The following is a 21012-nucleotide window of genomic DNA, read 5'->3' as shown; positions in this document are numbered from 1 at the left end:
AAGGAACAAGGGGTGGCTGTGGGCATGCACTTGCTGCCGCTGCCAGTGTTTATCTGCATGGCAGCAGGGCATTTGGGCGTTGCCAGGAAGGCGTTTTTATGTAGATTCCTCCTCTTTCAGCACTGCATTGTGGTGCAAGCAAAAGAAGCAAATCCTGTCTGGCTTCCTCTCCGGCCTTTATTCACCTCCCGTGTAGCTGTGAGTGTGTGAGCCTGCAGGGCCCCATGGAATTGCCTAGAAGTAGGCTGAATCGCTGCAAGGGCTGAACAGCAGTATCGGGCAGGCTCGGGCAACGCGCGGCCCGTTCGGGTTATCGCTTCTCGGCCTTTTGGCTAAGATCAAGTGTAGTATCTGTTCTTATCAGTTTAATATCTGATACGTCCCCTATCTGGGGACCATATATTAAATGGATTTTTAGAACAGGGAGATGGAAATAGAGCTTGCTCTGTCCACTCCACGCATTGACCTGGTATTGCAGTATTTCCAGGACCGGTGCACCCTTTCCTTATGTGTTGACTAAAAGCAGATTCCAAAAGTGTTTTTTGTCTTTGCTATTGTTTCTGTCTTTCTGAAGGGATCTCCCCTTTTAATCCCATTATTTCAACACCTGTTGGACAATGCATGAGTGATAATGAGCTCATTGATTAAATGCAATTAATGAATAGATTGCCACCTCTTGTTGTGTGTCGTCTGTGTTTCTGTGTTTCCGGCATTTCACATTGGAACACCTCATTCACCTTCCTTGTCTTCTCTCCGCCCTCCCTTTTAGGTAAGTTAAAGAGCTGCACCTGAGCCAGCCACTGATTGATTGATTGATTGATTGATTGATTGATTGATTGATTAATTGATTGATTGATTGATTGATGCAGCACAACAGTCAAATAGTGGAGTGGAGTAGGGGAACAGCAAACAGCCAATAAAGCAGCCCGCCCGCTCGCCTGCCCGCCACAATGGACCTACCTGTGTACACTAGATGGATGTGATGGAATGTACTGTCGTCCCTACATTTCAAGAAGAAGTAAGAATTGCAGTTGCAACAAAGCCTTGCTTGCCTACAAAGAGAGCAGCAATTTGGATTTGTTACTATGTTACCTAGAAGAATAACAAACTGTGCAAGGATGGAGGTTGTAGGAGCAAGGAGAAGTTGTCTGTAAAGTTGGTGGATGCCTATTTTCCATTTTGCAGTCCCTTGTCTCCCTCTTGTGGCCTCCTGGAGGCAACTAGCTGTGCAAAAAAAAGACAGCCTGGCGGCCGGCTGTTGCAGTGTTGCCCTCTCAGGCAACACTGAGTGACTGACTGAGCCTCACCGTCTTATATAAAGTTCAGACGGAACTTTGCACGTGTCATAGTGGAGCCCTCAGGATTCCAGAGCCAGCTTTCTGACATCATAATGGGGCCTCAGAGATAAAAGCCTGGGCCCAGGCAGTGTTGGTCAGTGCTGCTCAGCAGGCAGCACTGGACTGGACTGGATTACAGCTGATACAAGGTGTGAAGGAACAAGGGGTGGCTGTGGGCATGCACTTGCTGCCGCTGCCAGTGTTTATCTGCATGGCAGCAGGGCATTTGGGCGTTGCCAGGAAGGCGTTTTTATGTAGATTCCTCCTCTTTCAGCACTGCATTGTGGTGCAAGCAAAAGAAGCAAATCCTGTCTGGCTTCCTCTCCGGCCTTTATTCACCTCCCGTGTAGCTGTGAGTGTGTGAGCCTGCAGGGCCCCATGGAATTGCCTAGAAGTAGGCTGAATCGCTGCAAGGGCTGAACAGCAGTATCGGGCAGGCTCGGGCAACGCGCGGCCCGTTCGGGTTATCGCTTCTCGGCCTTTTGGCTAAGATCAAGTGTAGTATCTGTTCTTATCAGTTTAATATCTGATAAGTCCCCTATCTGGGGACCATATATTAAATGGATTTTTAGAACAGGGAGATGGAAATAGAGCTTGCTCTGTCCACTCCACGCATTGACCTGGTATTGCAGTATTTCCAGGACCGGTGCACCCTTTCCTTATGTGTTGACTAAAAGCAGATTCCAAAAGTGTTTTTTGTCTTTGCTATTGTTTCTGTCTTTCTGAAGGGATCTCCCCTTTTAATCCCATTATTTCAACACCTGTTGGACAATGCATGAGAGATAATGAGCTCATTGATTAAATGCAATTAATGAATAGATTGCCACCTCTTGTTGTGTGTCGTCTGTGTTTCTGTGTTTCCGGCATTTCACATTGGAACACCTCATTCACCTTCCTTGTCTTCTCTCCGCCCTCCCTTTTAGGTAAGTTAAAGAGCTGCACCTGAGCCAGCCACTGATTGATTGATTGATTGATTGATTGATTGATTGATTGATTGATGCAGCACAACAGTCAAATAGTGGAGTGGAGTAGGGGAACAGCAAACAGCCAATAAAGCAGCCCGCCCGCTCGCCTGCCCGCCACAATGGACCTACCTGTGTACACTAGATGGATGTGATGGAATGTACTGTCGTCCCTACATTTCAAGAAGAAGTAAGAATTGCAGTTGCAACAAAGCCTTGCTTGCCTACAAAGAGAGCAGCAATTTGGATTTGTTACTATGTTACCTAGAAATATTCCAAGGAGTAACAGTGAAAAGGTATACGTTTAAATTACTAAGGTGTGAAATTTCTGCCTGTATAAACGTTTAAAATGATTCTTTATTATCAAATTGATTAAAATTGGTAGGGCACAAAGTGCCAAAAGATCCAGGTACAGGCGTTGGCAACCAGATCAAAAGCGCAGACTGAATTGTATGTGAAACAAAGGAGACAGTCAGCACGCACCCATTCATGGATGCCTGATTGTATCAAGGTGAATTATCACAAAAACCAGTTCAGAGTGCTTAGCAAATATTGATGAGATCTGATTGCCACAGATTAGTTAGCAGGCACACTCCCAACGCGTTTCTGCACCATGTAGGGGAGCGTCCTCAGGGGTACGAGTTGCCTGATTTATTAACGTAGAGTTAAGAAAGAGCCTGTCAGCTGATATTCAGCTGTTCGTTAGGTGTAACGGCGCATATGAGACATCTGATAGTGGTCTAATGCGCGCCGAGGAAACTAGGAAGTTTTATCAACACAAGCCCCACCCATAGAGGCGTAGCGTAGTGTCGGGCTGTCCAATGAGGGAGTACGGCGTGTGGAAACCCACGCCCCCACACACAGGGCAGCCCATGGTAACCACGCAGCCAATGAGAGAGATGCATTAAGCATCGCTAGTAACAAGGGGGAGCTCAAGGTGGCCAAAACATACAGCGCCGATATCACGGCTGGAGTAGGCGCCATGTATGCGACACAGGAAATCTAGTGAGCACATCACTGCACACAAATCAGCACAAAAGCGTATCAACGGCAGAAGCCAAACAAGAAAAGGATCATCAGATCCATTATTAGAAAAACCGTACAAGGATGAAATCAGGAAACAGATCTCATGGCACAAAGATGTCAGAGAGAAGTCAGCGCCAGTATATTACTAGATGGGCAGAGCATATTATAGGAAAGGAAGATAGGATATAGACTCGTTGAGGCCCAGTGGCTTGATGGTTTGCATCCTGAAGATCCACTGTGCCTCCTTCTGTAAGATACGTCTATCCCAATTGCCTCCTCTGGCAGGAGCATTGACATGTTCCATACCTTGGAACCTAATAGAGGATGGATCTCCCTTGTGATTGTCCCATATATGTCGAGAAACAGGAGTATCTGCTTTCTTCTGAATGTCACAGATATGGTCCCGAATTCTGCGTCTGAACTCCCTTATTGTTTTGCCAACATATTGCATACCACATTGGCACGTAATCAAGTACACCACCCCCCTAGTAAGGCAGTTAATAAATGACCTGTTGGAAAACATGACTCCTGTTACAGTACTCTTGAATGTTTTGCTTTTCCAAACAGAGCTACATGCTTTGCATCTACCACATTGGAAGGACCCAGTAGCTGTGGTAGAAAGCCAAGTGGTGGCAACAGGCATCTTCAGATGACTGTGCACCAATCTATCCTTAAGATTGCGGCCCCTCCGAAAAGTGATCAGAGGACGGTCCCCAACTAAGCCACCAACATCCGGGTCTGCTTTAAGGATATCCCAATATGAGGTAAGTATCTTTCTAACCTCAAAGTGTGCAACGTCGTAGGTACCAATTATCCTCATGGCATTATCCTTTTCTGGAGATATTTTAGGGTTCAATAGGGATTCCCTATTCGATGTAATGGCGTGTTGATATGCCGTTTTTAAAACGCCACTGGGATACCCTTTATGCTCAAATCTCTTTCTAAGACTATTGGCCGACCTTTGAAAGTCTGACAATGTGGTACAATTACGCCTAGCTCTAATGTACTGACCCTTTGGGATGCCCATTTTCAGGGGTCTAGGGTGACAACTATCCCATCTAAGAAGGCTATTGGTGGCAGTACTTTTCCTAAAGATTTGTGTCTGGATATGTCCCTGGTCAGTCTTCTCTATTTGGATGTCAAGGAATGTAATATGATTATCCTTAATTTCAGAGGTAAAGTAAAGACCCAGGTCATTGATGTTAAGAATTGACACAAATTCACCAAATTCTGCTGTAGTACCCGACCACAGAATGAAAATGTCATCAATGAATCTTAACCATAGTAAAATGGAAGAGACATATTTCTCCATTTTATCGCAAAACACAAATTCTCTCTCCCACCAGCCCAGATAGAGATTGGCATAGGTGGGAGCACAAGGGCTACCCATGGCCACTCCCCTGAGCTGGTGAAAGAATTTTTGTTCAAAGATGAAGAAGTTGTGCTCCAGTACAAAACGCAACAAGATAAGCACAAATTGATTGTCCACAGATAGCCACCTTCTATAGTCTTCCCAAGATTCACAAGGGTCTCAATCCAATAAAAGGAAGACCCATTGTTTCTGGGATCGATAGTGTATCTCAGAACGCCAGTATTTATGTGGATAGGATTTTGAGGCCCTTTGTGACGGCACTCCCGTCCTATGTGCGTGACACAATGGAGGTCCTTAGGAAGCTTGAGGGGATTAAAGTTGAATCCAATGTTCGTTTGGCCAGTTTGGATGTAGAGGCCCTTTACAGCTCCATCCCCCATTCTTTGGGTTGTGGTGCTGTTGAATACTTCCTCAATGAAAGAGGGGCTCAGTTTGGTGCGCATAATCAATTTGTGCTTATCTTGTTGCGTTTTGTACTGGAGCACAACTTCTTCATCTTTGAACAAAAATTCTTTCACCAGCTCAGGGGAGTGGCCATGGGTAGCCCTTGTGCTCCCACCTATGCCAATCTCTATCTGGGCTGGTGGGAGAGAGAATTTGTGTTTTGCGATAAAATGGAGAAATATGTCTCTTCCATTTTACTATGGTTAAGATTCATTGATGACATTTTCATTCTGTGGTCGGGTACTACAGCAGAATTTGGTGAATTTGTGTCAATTCTTAACATCAATGACCTGGGTCTTTACTTTACCTCTGAAATTAAGGATAATCATATTACATTCCTTGACATCCAAATAGAGAAGACTGACCAGGGACATATCCAGACACAAATCTTTAGGAAAAGTACTGCCACCAATAGCCTTCTTAGATGGGATAGTTGTCACCCTAGACCCCTGAAAATGGGCATCCCAAAGGGTCAGTACATTAGAGCTAGGCGTAATTGTACCACATTGTCAGACTTTCAAAGGTCGGCCAATAGTCTTAGAAAGAGATTTGAGCATAAAGGGTATCCCAGTGGCGTTTTAAAAACGGCATATCAACACGCCATTACATCGAATAGGGAATCCCTATTGAACCCTAAAATATCTCCAGAAAAGGATAATGCCATGAGGATAATTGGTACCTACGACGTTGCACACTTTGAGGTTAGAAAGATACTTACCTCATATTGGGATATCCTTAAAGCAGACCCGGATGTTGGTGGCTTAGTTGGGGACCGTCCTCTGATCACTTTTCGGAGGGGCCGCAATCTTAAGGATAGATTGGTGCACAGTCATCTGAAGATGCCTGTTGCCACCACTTGGCTTTCTACCACAGCTACTGGGTCCTTCCAATGTGGTAGATGCAAAGCATGTAGCTCTGTTTGGAAAAGCAAAACATTCAAGAGTACTGTAACAGGAGTCATGTTTTCCAACAGGTCATTTATTAACTGCCTTACTAGGGGGGTGGTGAACTTGATTACGTGCCAATGTGGTATGCAATATGTTGGCAAAACAATAAGGGAGTTCAGACGCAGAATTCGGGACCATATCTGTGACATTCAGAAGAAAGCAGATACTCCTGTTTCTCGACATATATGGGACAATCACAAGGGAGATCCATCCTCTATTAGGTTCCAAGGTATGGAACATGTCAATGCTCCTGCCAGAGGAGGCAATTGGGATAGACGTATCTTACAGAAGGAGGCACAGTGGATCTTCAGGATGCAAACCATCAAGCCACTGGGCCTCAACGAGTCTATATCCTATCTTCCTTTCCTATAATATGCTCTGCCCATCTAGTAATATACTGGCGCTGACTTCTCTCTGACATCTTTGTGCCATGAGATCTGTTTCCTGATTTCATCCTTGTACGGTTTTTCTAATAATGGATCTGATGATCCTTTTCTTGTTTGGCTTCTGCCGTTGATACGCTTTTGTGCTGATTTGTGTGCAGTGATGTGCTCACTAGATTTCCTGTGTCGCATACATGGCGCCTACTCCAGCCGTGATATCGGCGCTGTATGTTTTGGCCACCTTGAGCTCCCCCTTGTTACTAGCGATGCTTAATGCATCTCTCTCATTGGCTGCGTGGTTACCATGGGCTGCCCTGTGTGTGGGGGCGTGGGTTTCCACACGCCGTACTCCCTCATTGGACAGCCCGACACTACGCTACGCCTCTATGGGTGGGGCTTGTGTTGATAAAACTTCCTAGTTTCCTCGGCGCGCATTAGACCACTATCAGATGTCTCATATGCGCCGTTACACCTAACGAACAGCTGAATATCAGCTGACAGGCTCTTTCTTAACTCTACGTTAATAAATCAGGCAACTCGTACCCCTGAGGACGCTCCCCTACATGGTGCAGAAACGCGTTGGGAGTGTGCCTGCTAACTAATCTGTGGCAATCAGATCTCATCAATATTTGCTAAGCACTCTGAACTGGTTTTTGTGATAATTCACCTTGATACAATCAGGCATCCATGAATGGGTGCGTGCTGACTGTCTCCTTTGTTTCACATACAATTCAGTCTGCGCTTTTGATCTGGTTGCCAACGCCTGTACCTGGATCTTTTGGCACTTTGTGCCCTACCAATTTTAATCAATTTGATAATAAAGAATCATTTTAAACGTTTATACAGGCAGAAATTTCATATGTTACCTAGAAGAATAACAAACTGTGCAAGGATGGAGGTTGTAGGAGCAAGGAGAAGTTGTCTGTAAAGTTGGTGGATGCCTATTTTCCATTTTGCAGTCCCTTGTCTCCCTCTTGTGGCCTCCTGGAGGCAACTAGCTGTGCAAAAAAAAGACAGCCTGGCGGCCGGCTGTTGCAGTGTTGCCCTCTCAGGCAACACTGAGTGACTGACTGAGCCTCACCGTCTTATATAAAGTTCAGACGGAACTTTGCACGTGTCATAGTGGAGCCCTCAGGATTCCAGAGCCAGCTTTCTGACATCATAATGGGGCCTCAGAGATAAAAGCCTGGGCCCAGGCAGTGTTGGTCAGTGCTGCTCAGCAGGCAGCACTGGACTGGACTGGATTACAGCTGATACAAGGTGTGAAGGAACAAGGGGTAGCTGTGGGCATGCACTTGCTGCCGCTGCCAGTGTTTATCTGCATGGCAGCAGGGCATTTGGGCGTTGCCAGGAAGGCGTTTTTATGTAGATTCCTCCTCTTTCAGCACTGCATTGTGGTGCAAGCAAAAGAAGCAAATCCTGTCTGGCTTCCTCTCCGGCCTTTATTCACCTCCCGTGTAGCTGTGAGTGTGTGAGCCTGCAGGGCCCCATGGAATTGCCTAGAAGTAGGCTGAATCGCTGCAAGGGCTGAACAGCAGTATCGGGCAGGCTCGGGCAACGCGCGGCCCGTTCGGGTTATCGCTTCTCGGCCTTTTGGCTAAGATCAAGTGTAGTATCTGTTCTTATCAGTTTAATATCTGATACGTCCCCTATCTGGGGACCATATATTAAATGGATTTTTAGAACAGGGAGATGGAAATAGAGCTTGCTCTGTCCACTCCACGCATTGACCTGGTATTGCAGTATTTCCAGGACCGGTGCACCCTTTCCTTATGTGTTGACTAAAAGCAGATTCCAAAAGTGTTTTTTGTCTTTGCTATTGTTTCTGTCTTTCTGAAGGGATCTCCCCTTTTAATCCCATTATTTCAACACCTGTTGGACAATGCATGAGTGATAATGAGCTCATTGATTAAATGCAATTAATGAATAGATTGCCACCTCTTGTTGTGTGTCGTCTGTGTTTCTGTGTTTCCGGCATTTCACATTGGAACACCTCATTCACCTTCCTTGTCTTCTCTCCGCCCTCCCTTTTAGGTAAGTTAAAGAGCTGCACCTGAGCCAGCCACTGATTGATTGATTGATTGATTGATTGATTGATTGATTGATTGATTGATTGATGCAGCACAACAGTCAAATAGTGGAGTGGAGTAGGGGAACAGCAAACAGCCAATAAAGCAGCCCGCCCGCTCGCCTGCCCGCCACAATGGACCTACCTGTGTACACTAGATGGATGTGATGGAATGTACTGTCGTCCCTACATTTCAAGAAGAAGTAAGAATTGCAGTTGCAACAAAGCCTTGCTTGCCTACAAAGAGAGCAGCAATTTGGATTTGTTACTATGTTACCTAGAAGAATAACAAACTGTGCAAGGATGGAGGTTGTAGGAGCAAGGAGAAGTTGTCTGTAAAGTTGGTGGATGCCTATTTTCCATTTTGCAGTCCCTTGTCTCCCTCTTGTGGCCTCCTGGAGGCAACTAGCTGTGCAAAAAAAAGACAGCCTGGCGGCCGGCTGTTGCAGTGTTGCCCTCTCAGGCAACACTGAGTGACTGACTGAGCCTCACCGTCTTATATAAAGTTCAGACGGAACTTTGCACGTGTCATAGTGGAGCCCTCAGGATTCCAGAGCCAGCTTTCTGACATCATAATGGGGCCTCAGAGATAAAAGCCTGGGCCCAGGCAGTGTTGGTCAGTGCTGCTCAGCAGGCAGCACTGGACTGGACTGGATTACAGCTGATACAAGGTGTGAAGGAACAAGGGGTGGCTGTGGGCATGCACTTGCTGCCGCTGCCAGTGTTTATCTGCATGGCAGCAGGGCATTTGGGCGTTGCCAGGAAGGCGTTTTTATGTAGATTCCTCCTCTTTCAGCACTGCATTGTGGTGCAAGCAAAAGAAGCAAATCCTGTCTGGCTTCCTCTCCGGCCTTTATTCACCTCCCGTGTAGCTGTGAGTGTGTGAGCCTGCAGGGCCCCATGGAATTGCCTAGAAGTAGGCTGAATCGCTGCAAGGGCTGAACAGCAGTATCGGGCAGGCTCGGGCAACGCGCGGCCCGTTCGGGTTATCGCTTCTCGGCCTTTTGGCTAAGATCAAGTGTAGTATCTGTTCTTATCAGTTTAATATCTGATACGTCCCCTATCTGGGGACCATATATTAAATGGATTTTTAGAACAGGGAGATGGAAATAGAGCTTGCTCTGTCCACTCCACGCATTGACCTGGTATTGCAGTATTTCCAGGACCGGTGCACCCTTTCCTTATGTGTTGACTAAAAGCAGATTCCAAAAGTGTTTTTTGTCTTTGCTATTGTTTCTGTCTTTCTGAAGGGATCTCCCCTTTTAATCCCATTATTTCAACACCTGTTGGACAATGCATGAGTGATAATGAGCTCATTGATTAAATGCAATTAATGAATAGATTGCCACCTCTTGTTGTGTGTCGTCTGTGTTTCTGTGTTTCCGGCATTTCACATTGGAACACCTCATTCACCTTCCTTGTCTTCTCTCCGCCCTCCCTTTTAGGTAAGTTAAAGAGCTGCACCTAAGCCAGCCACTTGATTGATTGATTGATTGATTGATTGATTGATTGATTGATTGATGCAGCACAACAGTCAAATAGTGGAGTGGAGTAGGGGAACAGCAAACAGCCAATAAAGCAGCCCGCCCGCTCGCCTGCCCGCCACAATGGACCTACCTGTGTACACTAGATGGATGTGATGGAATGTACTGTCGTCCCTACATTTCAAGAAGAAGTAAGAAATGCAGTTGCAACAAAGCCTTGCTTGCCTACAAAGAGAGCAGCAATTTGGATTTGTTACTATGTTACCTAGAAGAATAACAAACTGTGCAAGGATGGAGGTTGTAGGAGCAAGGAGAAGTTGTCTGTAAAGTTGGTGGATGCCTATTTTCCATTTTGCAGTCCCTTGTCTCCCTCTTGTGGCCTCCTGGAGGCAACTAGCTGTGCAAAAAAAAGGCAGCCTGGCGGCCGGCTGTTGCAGTGTTGCCCTCTCAGGCAACACTGAGTGACTGACTGAGCCTCACCGTCTTATATAAAGTTCAGACGGAACTTTGCACGTGTCATAGTGGAGCCCTCAGGATTCCAGAGCCAGCTTTCTGACATCATAATGGGGCCTCAGAGATAAAAGCCTGGGCCCAGGCAGTGTTGGTCAGTGCTGCTCAGCAGGCAGCACTGGACTGGACTGGATTACAGCTGATACAAGGTGTGAAGGAACAAGGGGTGGCTGTGGGCATGCACTTGCTGCCGCTGCCAGTGTTTATCTGCATGGCAGCAGGGCATTTGGGCGTTGCCAGGAAGGCGTTTTTATGTAGATTCCTCCTCTTTCAGCACTGCATTGTGGTGCAAGCAAAAGAAGCAAATCCTGTCTGGCTTCCTCTCCGGCCTTTATTCACCTCCCGTGTAGCTGTGAGTGTGTGAGCCTGCAGGGCCCCATGGAATTGCCTAGAAGTAGGCTGAATCGCTGCAAGGGCTGAACAGCAGTATCGGGCAGGCTCGGGCAACGCGCGGCCTGTTCGGGTTATCGCTTCTCGGCCTTTTGGCTAAGATCAAGTGTAGTATCTGTTCTTATCAGTTTAATATCTGATACGTCCCCTATCTGGGGACCATATATTAAATGGATTTTTAGAACAGGGAGATGGAAATAGAGCTTGCTCTGTCCACTCCACGCATTGACCTGGTATTGCAGTATTTCCAGGACCGGTGCACCCTTTCCTTATGTGTTGACTAAAAGCAGATTCCAAAAGTGTTTTTTGTCTTTGCTATTGTTTCTGTCTTTCTGAAGGGATCTCCCCTTTTAATCCCATTATTTCAACACCTGTTGGACAATGCATGAGTGATAATGAGCTCATTGATTAAATGCAATTAATGAATAGATTGCCACCTCTTGTTGTGTGTCGTCTGTGTTTCTGTGTTTCCGGCATTTCACATTGGAACACCTCATTCACCTTCCTTGTCTTCTCTCCGCCCTCCCTTTTAGGTAAGTTAAAGAGCTGCACCTGAGCCAGCCACTGATTGATTGATTGATTGATTGATTGATTGATTGATGCAGCACAACAGTCAAATAGTGGAGTGGAGTAGGGGAACAGCAAACAGCCAATAAAGCAGCCCGCCCGCTCGCCTGCCCGCCACAATGGACCTACCTGTGTACACTAGATGGATGTGATGGAATGTACTGTCGTCCCTACATTTCAAGAAGAAGTAAGAATTGCAGTTGCAACAAAGCCTTGCTTGCCTACAAAGAGAGCAGCAATTTGGATTTGTTACTATGTTACCTAGAAGAATAACAAACTGTGCAAGGATGGAGGTTGTAGGAGCAAGGAGAAGTTGTCTGTAAAGTTGGTGGATGCCTATTTTCCATTTTGCAGTCCCTTGTCTCCCTCTTGTGGCCTCCTGGAGGCAACTAGCTGTGCAAAAAAAAGACAGCCTGGCGGCCGGCTGTTGCAGTGTTGCCCTCTCAGGCAACACTGAGTGACTGACTGAGCCTCACCGTCTTATATAAAGTTCAGACGGAACTTTGCACGTGTCATAGTGGAGCCCTCAGGATTCCAGAGCCAGCTTTCTGACATCATAATGGGGCCTCAGAGATAAAAGCCTGGGCCCAGGCAGTGTTGGTCAGTGCTGCTCAGCAGGCAGCACTGGACTGGACTGGATTACAGCTGATACAAGGTGTGAAGGAACAAGGGGTGGCTGTGGGCATGCACTTGCTGCCGCTGCCAGTGTTTATCTGCATGGCAGCAGGGCATTTGGGCGTTGCCAGGAAGGCGTTTTTATGTAGATTCCTCCTCTTTCAGCACTGCATTGTGGTGCAAGCAAAAGAAGCAAATCCTGTCTGGCTTCCTCTCCGGCCTTTATTCACCTCCCGTGTAGCTGTGAGTGTGTGAGCCTGCAGGGCCCCATGGAATTGCCTAGAAGTAGGCTGAATCGCTGCAAGGGCTGAACAGCAGTATCGGGCAGGCTCGGGCAACGCGCGGCCCGTTCGGGTTATCGCTTCTCGGCCTTTTGGCTAAGATCAAGTGTAGTATCTGTTCTTATCAGTTTAATATCTGATACGTCCCCTATCTGGGGACCATATATTAAATGGATTTTTAGAACAGGGAGATGGAAATAGAGCTTGCTCTGTCCACTCCACGCATTGACCTGGTATTGCAGTATTTCCAGGACCGGTGCACCCTTTCCTTATGTGTTGACTAAAAGCAGATTCCAAAAGTGTTTTTTGTCTTTGCTATTGTTTCTGTCTTTCTGAAGGGATCTCCCCTTTTAATCCCATTATTTCAACACCTGTTGGACAATGCATGAGTGATAATGAGCTCATTGATTAAATGCAATTAATGAATAGATTGCCACCTCTTGTTGTGTGTCGTCTGTGTTTCTGTGTTTCCGGCATTTCACATTGGAACACCTCATTCACCTTCCTTGTCTTCTCTCCGCCCTCCCTTTTAGGTAAGTTAAAGAGCTGCACCTGAGCCAGCCACTGATTGATTGATTGATTGATTGATTGATTGATTGATTGATTGATTGATTGATTGATTGATTGATGCAGCACAACAGTCAAATAGTGGAGTGGAGTAGGGGAACAGCAAACAGCCAATAAAGCAGCCCGCCCGCTCGCCTGCCCGCCACAATGGACCTACCTGTGTACACTAGATGGATGTGATGGAATGTACTGTCGTCCCTACATTTCAAGAAGAAGTAAGAATTGCAGTTGCAACAAAGCCTTGCTTGCCTACAAAGAGAGCAGCAATTTGGATTTGTTACTATGTTACCTAGAAGAATAACAAACTGTGCAAGGATGGAGGTTGTAGGAGCAAGGAGAAGTTGTCTGTAAAGTTGGTGGATGCCTATTTTCCATTTTGCAGTCCCTTGTCTCCCTCTTGTGGCCTCCTGGAGGCAACTAGCTGTGCAAAAAAAAGACAGCCTGGCGGCCGGCTGTTGCAGTGTTGCCCTCTCAGGCAACACTGAGTGACTGACTGAGCCTCACCGTCTTATATAAAGTTCAGACGGAACTTTGCACGTGTCATAGTGGAGCCCTCAGGATTCCAGAGCCAGCTTTCTGACATCATAATGGGGCCTCAGAGATAAAAGCCTGGGCCCAGGCAGTGTTGGTCAGTGCTGCTCAGCAGGCAGCACTGGACTGGACTGGATTACAGCTGATACAAGGTGTGAAGGAACAAGGGGTGGCTGTGGGCATGCACTTGCTGCCGCTGCCAGTGTTTATCTGCATGGCAGCAGGGCATTTGGGCGTTGCCAGGAAGGCGTTTTTATGTAGATTCCTCCTCTTTCAGCACTGCATTGTGGTGCAAGCAAAAGAAGCAAATCCTGTCTGGCTTCCTCTCCGGCCTTTATTCACCTCCCGTGTAGCTGTGAGTGTGTGAGCCTGCAGGGCCCCATGGAATTGCCTAGAAGTAGGCTGAATCGCTGCAAGGGCTGAACAGCAGTATCGGGCAGGCTCGGGCAACGCGCGGCCCGTTCGGGTTATCGCTTCTCGGCCTTTTGGCTAAGATCAAGTGTAGTATCTGTTCTTATCAGTTTAATATCTGATACGTCCCCTATCTGGGGACCATATATTAAATGTATTTTTAGAACAGGGAGATGGAAATAGAGCTTGCTCTGTCCACTCCACGCATTGACCTGGTATTGCAGTATTTCCAGGACCGGTGCACCCTTTCCTTATGTGTTGACTAAAAGCAGATTCCAAAAGTGTTTTTTGTCTTTGCTATTGTTTCTGTCTTTCTGAAGGGATCTCCCCTTTTAATCCCATTATTTCAACACCTGTTGGACAATGCATGAGTGATAATGAGCTCATTGATTAAATGCAATTAATGAATAGATTGCCACCTCTTGTTGTGTGTCGTCTGTGTTTCTGTGTTTCCGGCATTTCACATTGGAACACCTCATTCACCTTCCTTGTCTTCTCTCCGCCCTCCCTTTTAGGTAAGTTAAAGAGCTGCACCTGAGCCAGCCACTGATTGATTGATTGATTGATTGATTGATTGATTGATTGATTGATTGATGCAGCACAACAGTCAAATAGTGGAGTGGAGTAGGGGAACAGCAAACAGCCAATAAAGCAGCCCGCCCGCTCGCCTGCCCGCCACAATGGACCTACCTGTGTACACTAGATGGATGTGATGGAATGTACTGTCGTCCCTACATTTCAAGAAGAAGTAAGAATTGCAGTTGCAACAAAGCCTTGCTTGCCTACAAAGAGAGCAGCAATTTGGATTTGTTACTATGTTACCTAGAAGAATAACAAACTGTGCAAGGATGGAGGTTGTAGGAGCAAGGAGAAGTTGTCTGTAAAGTTGGTGGATGCCTATTTTCCATTTTGCAGTCCCTTGTCTCCCTCTTGTGGCCTCCTGGAGGCAACTAGCTGTGCAAAAAAAAGACAGCCTGGCGGCCGGCTGTTGCAGTGTTGCCCTCTCAGGCAACACTGAGTGACTGACTGAGCCTCACCGTCTTATATAAAGTTCAGACGGAACTTTGCACGTGTCATAGTGGAGCCCTCAGGATTCCAGAGCCAGCTTTCTGACATCATAATGGGGCCTCAGAGATAAAAGCCTGGGCCCAGGCAGTGTTGGTCAGTGCTGCTCAGCAGGCAGCACTGGACTGGACTGGATTACAGCTGATACAAGGTGTGAAGGAACAAGGGGTGGCTGTGGGCATGCACTTGCTGCCGCTGCCAGTGTTTATCTGCATGGCAGCAGGGCATTTGGGCGTTGCCAGGAAGGCGTTTTTATGTAGATTCCTCCTCTTTCAGCACTGCATTGTGGTGCAAGCAAAAGAAGCAAATCCTGTCTGGCTTCCTCTCCGGCCTTTATTCACCTCCCGTGTAGCTGTGAGTGTGTGAGCCTGCAGGGCCCCATGGAATTGCCTAGAAGTAGGCTGAATCGCTGCAAGGGCTGAACAGCAGTATCGGGCAGGCTCGGGCAACGCGCGGCCCGTTCGGGTTATCGCTTCTCGGCCTTTTGGCTAAGATCAAGTGTAGTATCTGTTCTTATCAGTTTAATATCTGATACGTCCCCTATCTGGGGACCATATATTAAATGGATTTTTAGAACAGGGAGATGGAAATAGAGCTTGCTCTGTCCACTCCACGCATTGACCTGGTATTGCAGTATTTCCAGGACCGGTGCACCCTTTCCTTATGTGTTGACTAAAAGCAGATTCCAAAAGTGTTTTTTGTCTTTGCTATTGTTTCTGTCTTTCTGAAGGGATCTCCCCTTTTAATCCCATTATTTCAACACCTGTTGGACAATGCATGAGTGATAATGAGCTCATTGATTAAATGCAATTAATGAATAGATTGCCACCTCTTGTTGTGTGTCGTCTGTGTTTCTGTGTTTCCGGCATTTCACATTGGAACACCTCATTCACCTTCCTTGTCTTCTCTCCGCCCTCCCTTTTAGGTAAGTTAAAGAGCTGCACCTGAGCCAGCCACTGATTGATTGATTGATTGATTGATTGATTGATTGATTGATTGATTGATTGATGCAGCACAACAGTCAAATAGTGGAGTGGAGTAGGGGAACAGCAAACAGCCAATAAAGCAGCCCGCCCGCTCGCCTGCCCGCCACAATGGACCTACCTGTGTACACTAGATGGATGTGATGGAATGTACTGTCGTCCCTACATTTCAAGAAGAAGTAAGAATTGCAGTTGCAACAAAGCCTTGCTTGCCTACAAAGAGAGCAGCAATTTGGATTTGTTACTATGTTACCTAGAAGAATAACAAACTGTGCAAGGATGGAGGTTGTAGGAGCAAGGAGAAGTTGTCTGTAAAGTTGGTGGATGCCTATTTTCCATTTTGCAGTCCCTTGTCTCCCTCTTGTGGCCTCCTGGAGGCAACTAGCTGTGCAAAAAAAAGACAGCCTGGCGGCCGGCTGTTGCAGTGTTGCCCTCTCAGGCAACACTGAGTGACTGACTGAGCCTCACCGTCTTATATAAAGTTCAGACGGAACTTTGCACGTGTCATAGTGGAGCCCTCAGGATTCCAGAGCCAGCTTTCTGACATCATAATGGGGCCTCAAAGATAAAAGCCTGGGCCCAGGCAGTGTTGGTCAGTGCTGCTCAGCAGGCAGCACTGGACTGGACTGGATTACAGCTGATACAAGGTGTGAAGGAACAAGGGGTGGCTGTGGGCATGCACTTGCTGCCGCTGCCAGTGTTTATCTGCATGGCAGCAGGGCATTTGGGCGTTGCCAGGAAGGCGTTTTTATGTAGATTCCTCCTCTTTCAGCACTGCATTGTGGTGCAAGCAAAAGAAGCAAATCCTGTCTGGCTTCCTCTCCGGCCTTTATTCACCTCCCGTGTAGCTGTGAGTGTGTGAGCCTGCAGGGCCCCATGGAATTGCCTAGAAGTAGGCTGAATCGCTGCAAGGGCTGAACAGCAGTATCGGGCAGGCTCGGGCAACGCGCGGCCCGTTCGGGTTATCGCTTCTCGGCCTTTTGGCTAAGATCAAGTGTAGTATCTGTTCTTATCAGTTTAATATCTGATACGTCCCCTATCTGGGGACCATATATTAAATGGATTTTTAGAACAGGGAGATGGAAATAGAGCTTGCTCTGTCCACTCCACGCATTGACCTGGTATTGCAGTATTTCCAGGACCGGTGCACCCTTTCCTTATGTGTTGACTAAAAGCAGATTCCAAAAGTGTTTTTTGTCTTTGCTATTGTTTCTGTCTTTCTGAAGGGATCTCCCCTTTTAATCCCATTATTTCAACACCTGTTGGACAATGCATGAGTGATAATGAGCTCATTGATTAAATGCAATTAATGAATAGATTGCCACCTCTTGTTGTGTGTCGTCTGTGTTTCTGTGTTTCCGGCATTTCACATTGGAACACCTCATTCACCTTCCTTGTCTTCTCTCCGCCCTCCCTTTTAGGTAAGTTAAAGAGCTGCACCTGAGCCAGCCACTGATTGATTGATTGATTGATTGATTGATTGATTGATTGATTGATTGATGCAGCACAACAGTCAAATAGTGGAGTGGAGTAGGGGAACAGCAAACAGCCAATAAAGCAGCCCGCCCGCTCGCCTGCCCGCCACAATGGACCTACCTGTGTACACTAGATGGATGTGATGGAATGTACTGTCGTCCCTACATTTCAAGAAGAAGTAAGAATTGCAGTTGCAACAAAGCCTTGCTTGCCTACAAAGAGAGCAGCAATTTGGATTTGTTACTATGTTACCTAGAAGAATAACAAACTGTGCAAGGATGGAGGTTGTAGGAGCAAGGAGAAGTTGTCTGTAAAGTTGGTGGATGCCTATTTTCCATTTTGCAGTCCCTTGTCTCCCTCTTGTGGCCTCCTGGAGGCAACTAGCTGTGCAAAAAAAAGACAGCCTGGCGGCCGGCTGTTGCAGTGTTGCCCTCTCAGGCAACACTGAGTGACTGACTGAGCCTCACCGTCTTATATAAAGTTCAGACGGAACTTTGCACGTGTCATAGTGGAGCCCTCAGGATTCCAGAGCCAGCTTTCTGACATCATAATGGGGCCTCAGAGATAAAAGCCTGGGCCCAGGCAGTGTTGGTCAGTGCTGCTCAGCAGGCAGCACTGGACTGGACTGGATTACAGCTGATACAAGGTGTGAAGGAACAAGGGGTGGCTGTGGGCATGCACTTGCTGCCGCTGCCAGTGTTTATCTGCATGGCAGCAGGGCATTTGGGCGTTGCCAGGAAGGCGTTTTTATGTAGATTCCTCCTCTTTCAGCACTGCATTGTGGTGCAAGCAAAAGAAGCAAATCCTGTCTGGCTTCCTCTCCGGCCTTTATTCACCTCCCGTGTAGCTGTGAGTGTGTGAGCCTGCAGGGCCCTATGGAATTGCCTAGAAGTAGGCTGAATCGCTGCAAGGGCTGAACAGCAGTATCGGGCAGGCTCGGGCAACGCGCGGCCCGTTCGGGTTATCGCTTCTCGGCCTTTTGGCTAAGATCAAGTGTAGTATCTGTTCTTATCAGTTTAATATCTGATACGTCCCCTATCTGGGGACCATATATTAAATGGATTTTTAGAACAGGGAGATGGAAATAGAGCTTGCTCTGTCCACTCCACGCATTGACCTGGTATTGCAGTATTTCCAGGACCGGTGCACCCTTTCCTTATGTGTTGACTAAAAGCAGATTCCAAAAGTGTTTTTTGTCTTTGCTATTGTTTCTGTCTTTCTGAAGGGATCTCCCCTTTTAATCCCATTATTTCAACACCTGTTGGACAATGCATGAGTGATAATGAGCTCATTGATTAAATGCAATTAATGAATAGATTGCCACCTCTTGTTGTGTGTCGTCTGTGTTTCTGTGTTTCCGGCATTTCACATTGGAACACCTCATTCACCTTCCTTGTCTTCTCTCCGCCCTCCCTTTTAGGTAAGTTAAAGAGCTGCACCTGAGCCAGCCACTGATTGATTGATTGATTGATTGATTGATTGATTGATTGATTGATTGATGCAGCACAACAGTCAAATAGTGGAGTGGAGTAGGGGAACAGCAAACAGCCAATAAAGCAGCCCGCCCGCTCGCCTGCCCGCCACAATGGACCTACCTGTGTACACTAGATGGATGTGATGGAATGTACTGTCGTCCCTACATTTCAAGAAGAAGTAAGAATTGCAGTTGCAACAAAGCCTTGCTTGCCTACAAAGAGAGCAGCAATTTGGATTTGTTACTATGTTACCTAGAAGAATAACAAACTGTGCAAGGATGGAGGTTGTAGGAGCAAGGAGAAGTTGTCTGTAAAGTTGGTGGATGCCTATTTTCCATTTTGCAGTCCCTTGTCTCCCTCTTGTGGCCTCCTGGAGGCAACTAGCTGTGCAAAAAAAAGACAGCCTGGCGGCCGGCTGTTGCAGTGTTGCCCTCTCAGGCAACACTGAGTGACTGACTGAGCCTCACCGTCTTATATAAAGTTCAGACGGAACTTTGCACGTGTCATAGTGGAGCCCTCAGGATTCCAGAGCCAGCTTTCTGACATCATAATGGGGCCTCAGAGATAAAAGCCTGGGCCCAGGCAGTGTTGGTCAGTGCTGCTCAGCAGGCAGCACTGGACTGGACTGGATTACAGCTGATACAAGGTGTGAAGGAACAAGGGGTGGCTGTGGGCATGCACTTGCTGCCGCTGCCAGTGTTTATCTGCATGGCAGCAGGGCATTTGGGCGTTGCCAGGAAGGCGTTTTTATGTAGATTCCTCCTCTTTCAGCACTGCATTGTGGTGCAAGCAAAAGAAGCAAATCCTGTCTGGCTTCCTCTCCGGCCTTTATTCACCTCCCGTGTAGCTGTGAGTGTGTGAGCCTGCAGGGCCCCATGGAATTGCCTAGAAGTAGGCTGAATCGCTGCAAGGGCTGAACAGCAGTATCGGGCAGGCTCGGGCAACGCGCGGCCCGTTCGGGTTATCGCTTCTCGGCCTTTTGGCTAAGATCAAGTGTAGTATCTGTTCTTATCAGTTTAATATCTGATACGTCCCCTATCTGGGGACCATATATTAAATGGATTTTTAGAACAGGGAGATGGAAATAGAGCTTGCTCTGTCCACTCCACGCATTGACCTGGTATTGCAGTATTTCCAGGACCGGTGCACCCTTTCCTTATGTGTTGACTAAAAGCAGATTCCAAAAGTGTTTTTTGTCTTTGCTATTGTTTCTGTCTTTCTGAAGGGATCTCCCCTTTTAATCCCATTATTTCAACACCTGTTGGACAATGCATGAGTGATAATGAGCTCATTGATTAAATGCAATTAATGAATAGATTGCCACCTCTTGTTGTGTGTCGTCTGTGTTTCTGTGTTTCCGGCATTTCACATTGGAACACCTCATTCACCTTCCTTGTCTTCTCTCCGCCCTCCCTTTTAGGTAAGTTAAAGAGCTGCACCTGAGCCAGCCACTGATTGATTGATTGATTGATTGATTGATTGATTGATTGATGCAGCACAACAGTCAAATAGTGGAGTGGAGTAGGGGAACAGCAAACAGCCAATAAAGCAGCCCGCCCGCTCGCCTGCCCGCCACAATGGACCTACCTGTGTACACTAGATGGATGTGATGGAATGTACTGTCGTCCCTACATTTCAAGAAGAAGTAAGAATTGCAGTTGCAACAAAGCCTTGCTTGCCTACAAAGAGAGCAGCAATTTGGATTTGTTACTATGTTACCTAGAAGAATAACAAACTGTGCAAGGATGGAGGTTGTAGGAGCAAGGAGAAGTTGTCTGTAAAGTTGGTGGATGCCTATTTTCCATTTTGCAGTCCCTTGTCTCCCTCTTATGGCCTCCTGGAGGCAACTAGCTGTGCAAAAAAAAGACAGCCTGGCGGCTGGCTGTTGCAGTGTTGCCCTCTCAGGCAACACTGAGTGACTGACTGAGCCTCACCGTCTTATATAAAGTTCAGACGGAACTTTGCACGTGTCATAGTGGAGCCCTCAGGATTCCAGAGCCAGCTTTCTGACATCATAATGGGGCCTCAGAGATAAAAGCCTGGGCCCAGGCAGTGTTGGTCAGTGCTGCTCAGCAGGCAGCACTGGACTGGACTGGATTACAGCTGATACAAGGTGTG

The 21012-nt window shown here is 47.0% G+C and overlaps 11 non-coding genes across 11 annotated transcripts; all 11 read left to right on the top strand.

Annotated features, from left to right (window-relative positions):
* Window positions 1-312: 312 nt before the first annotated feature.
* Window positions 313-503, top strand: LOC142690775 (U2 spliceosomal RNA). Its single transcript, XR_012859463.1, has one exon. It is a non-coding gene; the product is annotated as a U2 spliceosomal RNA (small nuclear RNA).
* A 1300-nt stretch (window positions 504-1803) lies between these two features.
* Window positions 1804-1994, top strand: LOC142691008 (U2 spliceosomal RNA). Its single transcript, XR_012859674.1, has one exon. It is a non-coding gene; the product is annotated as a U2 spliceosomal RNA (small nuclear RNA).
* Window positions 1995-8048: 6054 nt separating this feature from the next.
* On the top strand, window positions 8049-8239 carry LOC142690774 (U2 spliceosomal RNA). Its single transcript, XR_012859462.1, has one exon. It is a non-coding gene; the product is annotated as a U2 spliceosomal RNA (small nuclear RNA).
* A 1288-nt stretch (window positions 8240-9527) lies between these two features.
* LOC142690773 (U2 spliceosomal RNA) lies at window positions 9528-9718 on the top strand. The gene has a single exon (XR_012859461.1). It is a non-coding gene; the product is annotated as a U2 spliceosomal RNA (small nuclear RNA).
* A 1281-nt stretch (window positions 9719-10999) lies between these two features.
* LOC142690772 (U2 spliceosomal RNA) lies at window positions 11000-11190 on the top strand. The gene has a single exon (XR_012859460.1). It is a non-coding gene; the product is annotated as a U2 spliceosomal RNA (small nuclear RNA).
* A 1272-nt stretch (window positions 11191-12462) lies between these two features.
* LOC142690771 (U2 spliceosomal RNA) lies at window positions 12463-12653 on the top strand. The gene has a single exon (XR_012859459.1). It is a non-coding gene; the product is annotated as a U2 spliceosomal RNA (small nuclear RNA).
* A 1300-nt stretch (window positions 12654-13953) lies between these two features.
* On the top strand, window positions 13954-14144 carry LOC142690701 (U2 spliceosomal RNA). Its single transcript, XR_012859396.1, has one exon. It is a non-coding gene; the product is annotated as a U2 spliceosomal RNA (small nuclear RNA).
* A 1284-nt stretch (window positions 14145-15428) lies between these two features.
* LOC142690770 (U2 spliceosomal RNA) lies at window positions 15429-15619 on the top strand. Its single transcript, XR_012859458.1, has one exon. It is a non-coding gene; the product is annotated as a U2 spliceosomal RNA (small nuclear RNA).
* A 1288-nt stretch (window positions 15620-16907) lies between these two features.
* On the top strand, window positions 16908-17098 carry LOC142690768 (U2 spliceosomal RNA). Its single transcript, XR_012859456.1, has one exon. It is a non-coding gene; the product is annotated as a U2 spliceosomal RNA (small nuclear RNA).
* A 1284-nt stretch (window positions 17099-18382) lies between these two features.
* On the top strand, window positions 18383-18573 carry LOC142690767 (U2 spliceosomal RNA). The gene has a single exon (XR_012859455.1). It is a non-coding gene; the product is annotated as a U2 spliceosomal RNA (small nuclear RNA).
* A 1284-nt stretch (window positions 18574-19857) lies between these two features.
* On the top strand, window positions 19858-20048 carry LOC142690766 (U2 spliceosomal RNA). Its single transcript, XR_012859454.1, has one exon. It is a non-coding gene; the product is annotated as a U2 spliceosomal RNA (small nuclear RNA).
* Window positions 20049-21012: the final 964 nt, after the last annotated feature.

Source organism: Rhinoderma darwinii, assembly GCF_050947455.1.
Source record: "Rhinoderma darwinii isolate aRhiDar2 chromosome 5 unlocalized genomic scaffold, aRhiDar2.hap1 SUPER_5_unloc_35, whole genome shotgun sequence".
NCBI classification, from domain to species: Eukaryota; Metazoa; Chordata; class Amphibia; order Anura; family Rhinodermatidae; genus Rhinoderma; species Rhinoderma darwinii.
Note: the sequence above shows the minus strand (reverse complement) of the source record. Positions and strands in the feature narration are given on the sequence as shown.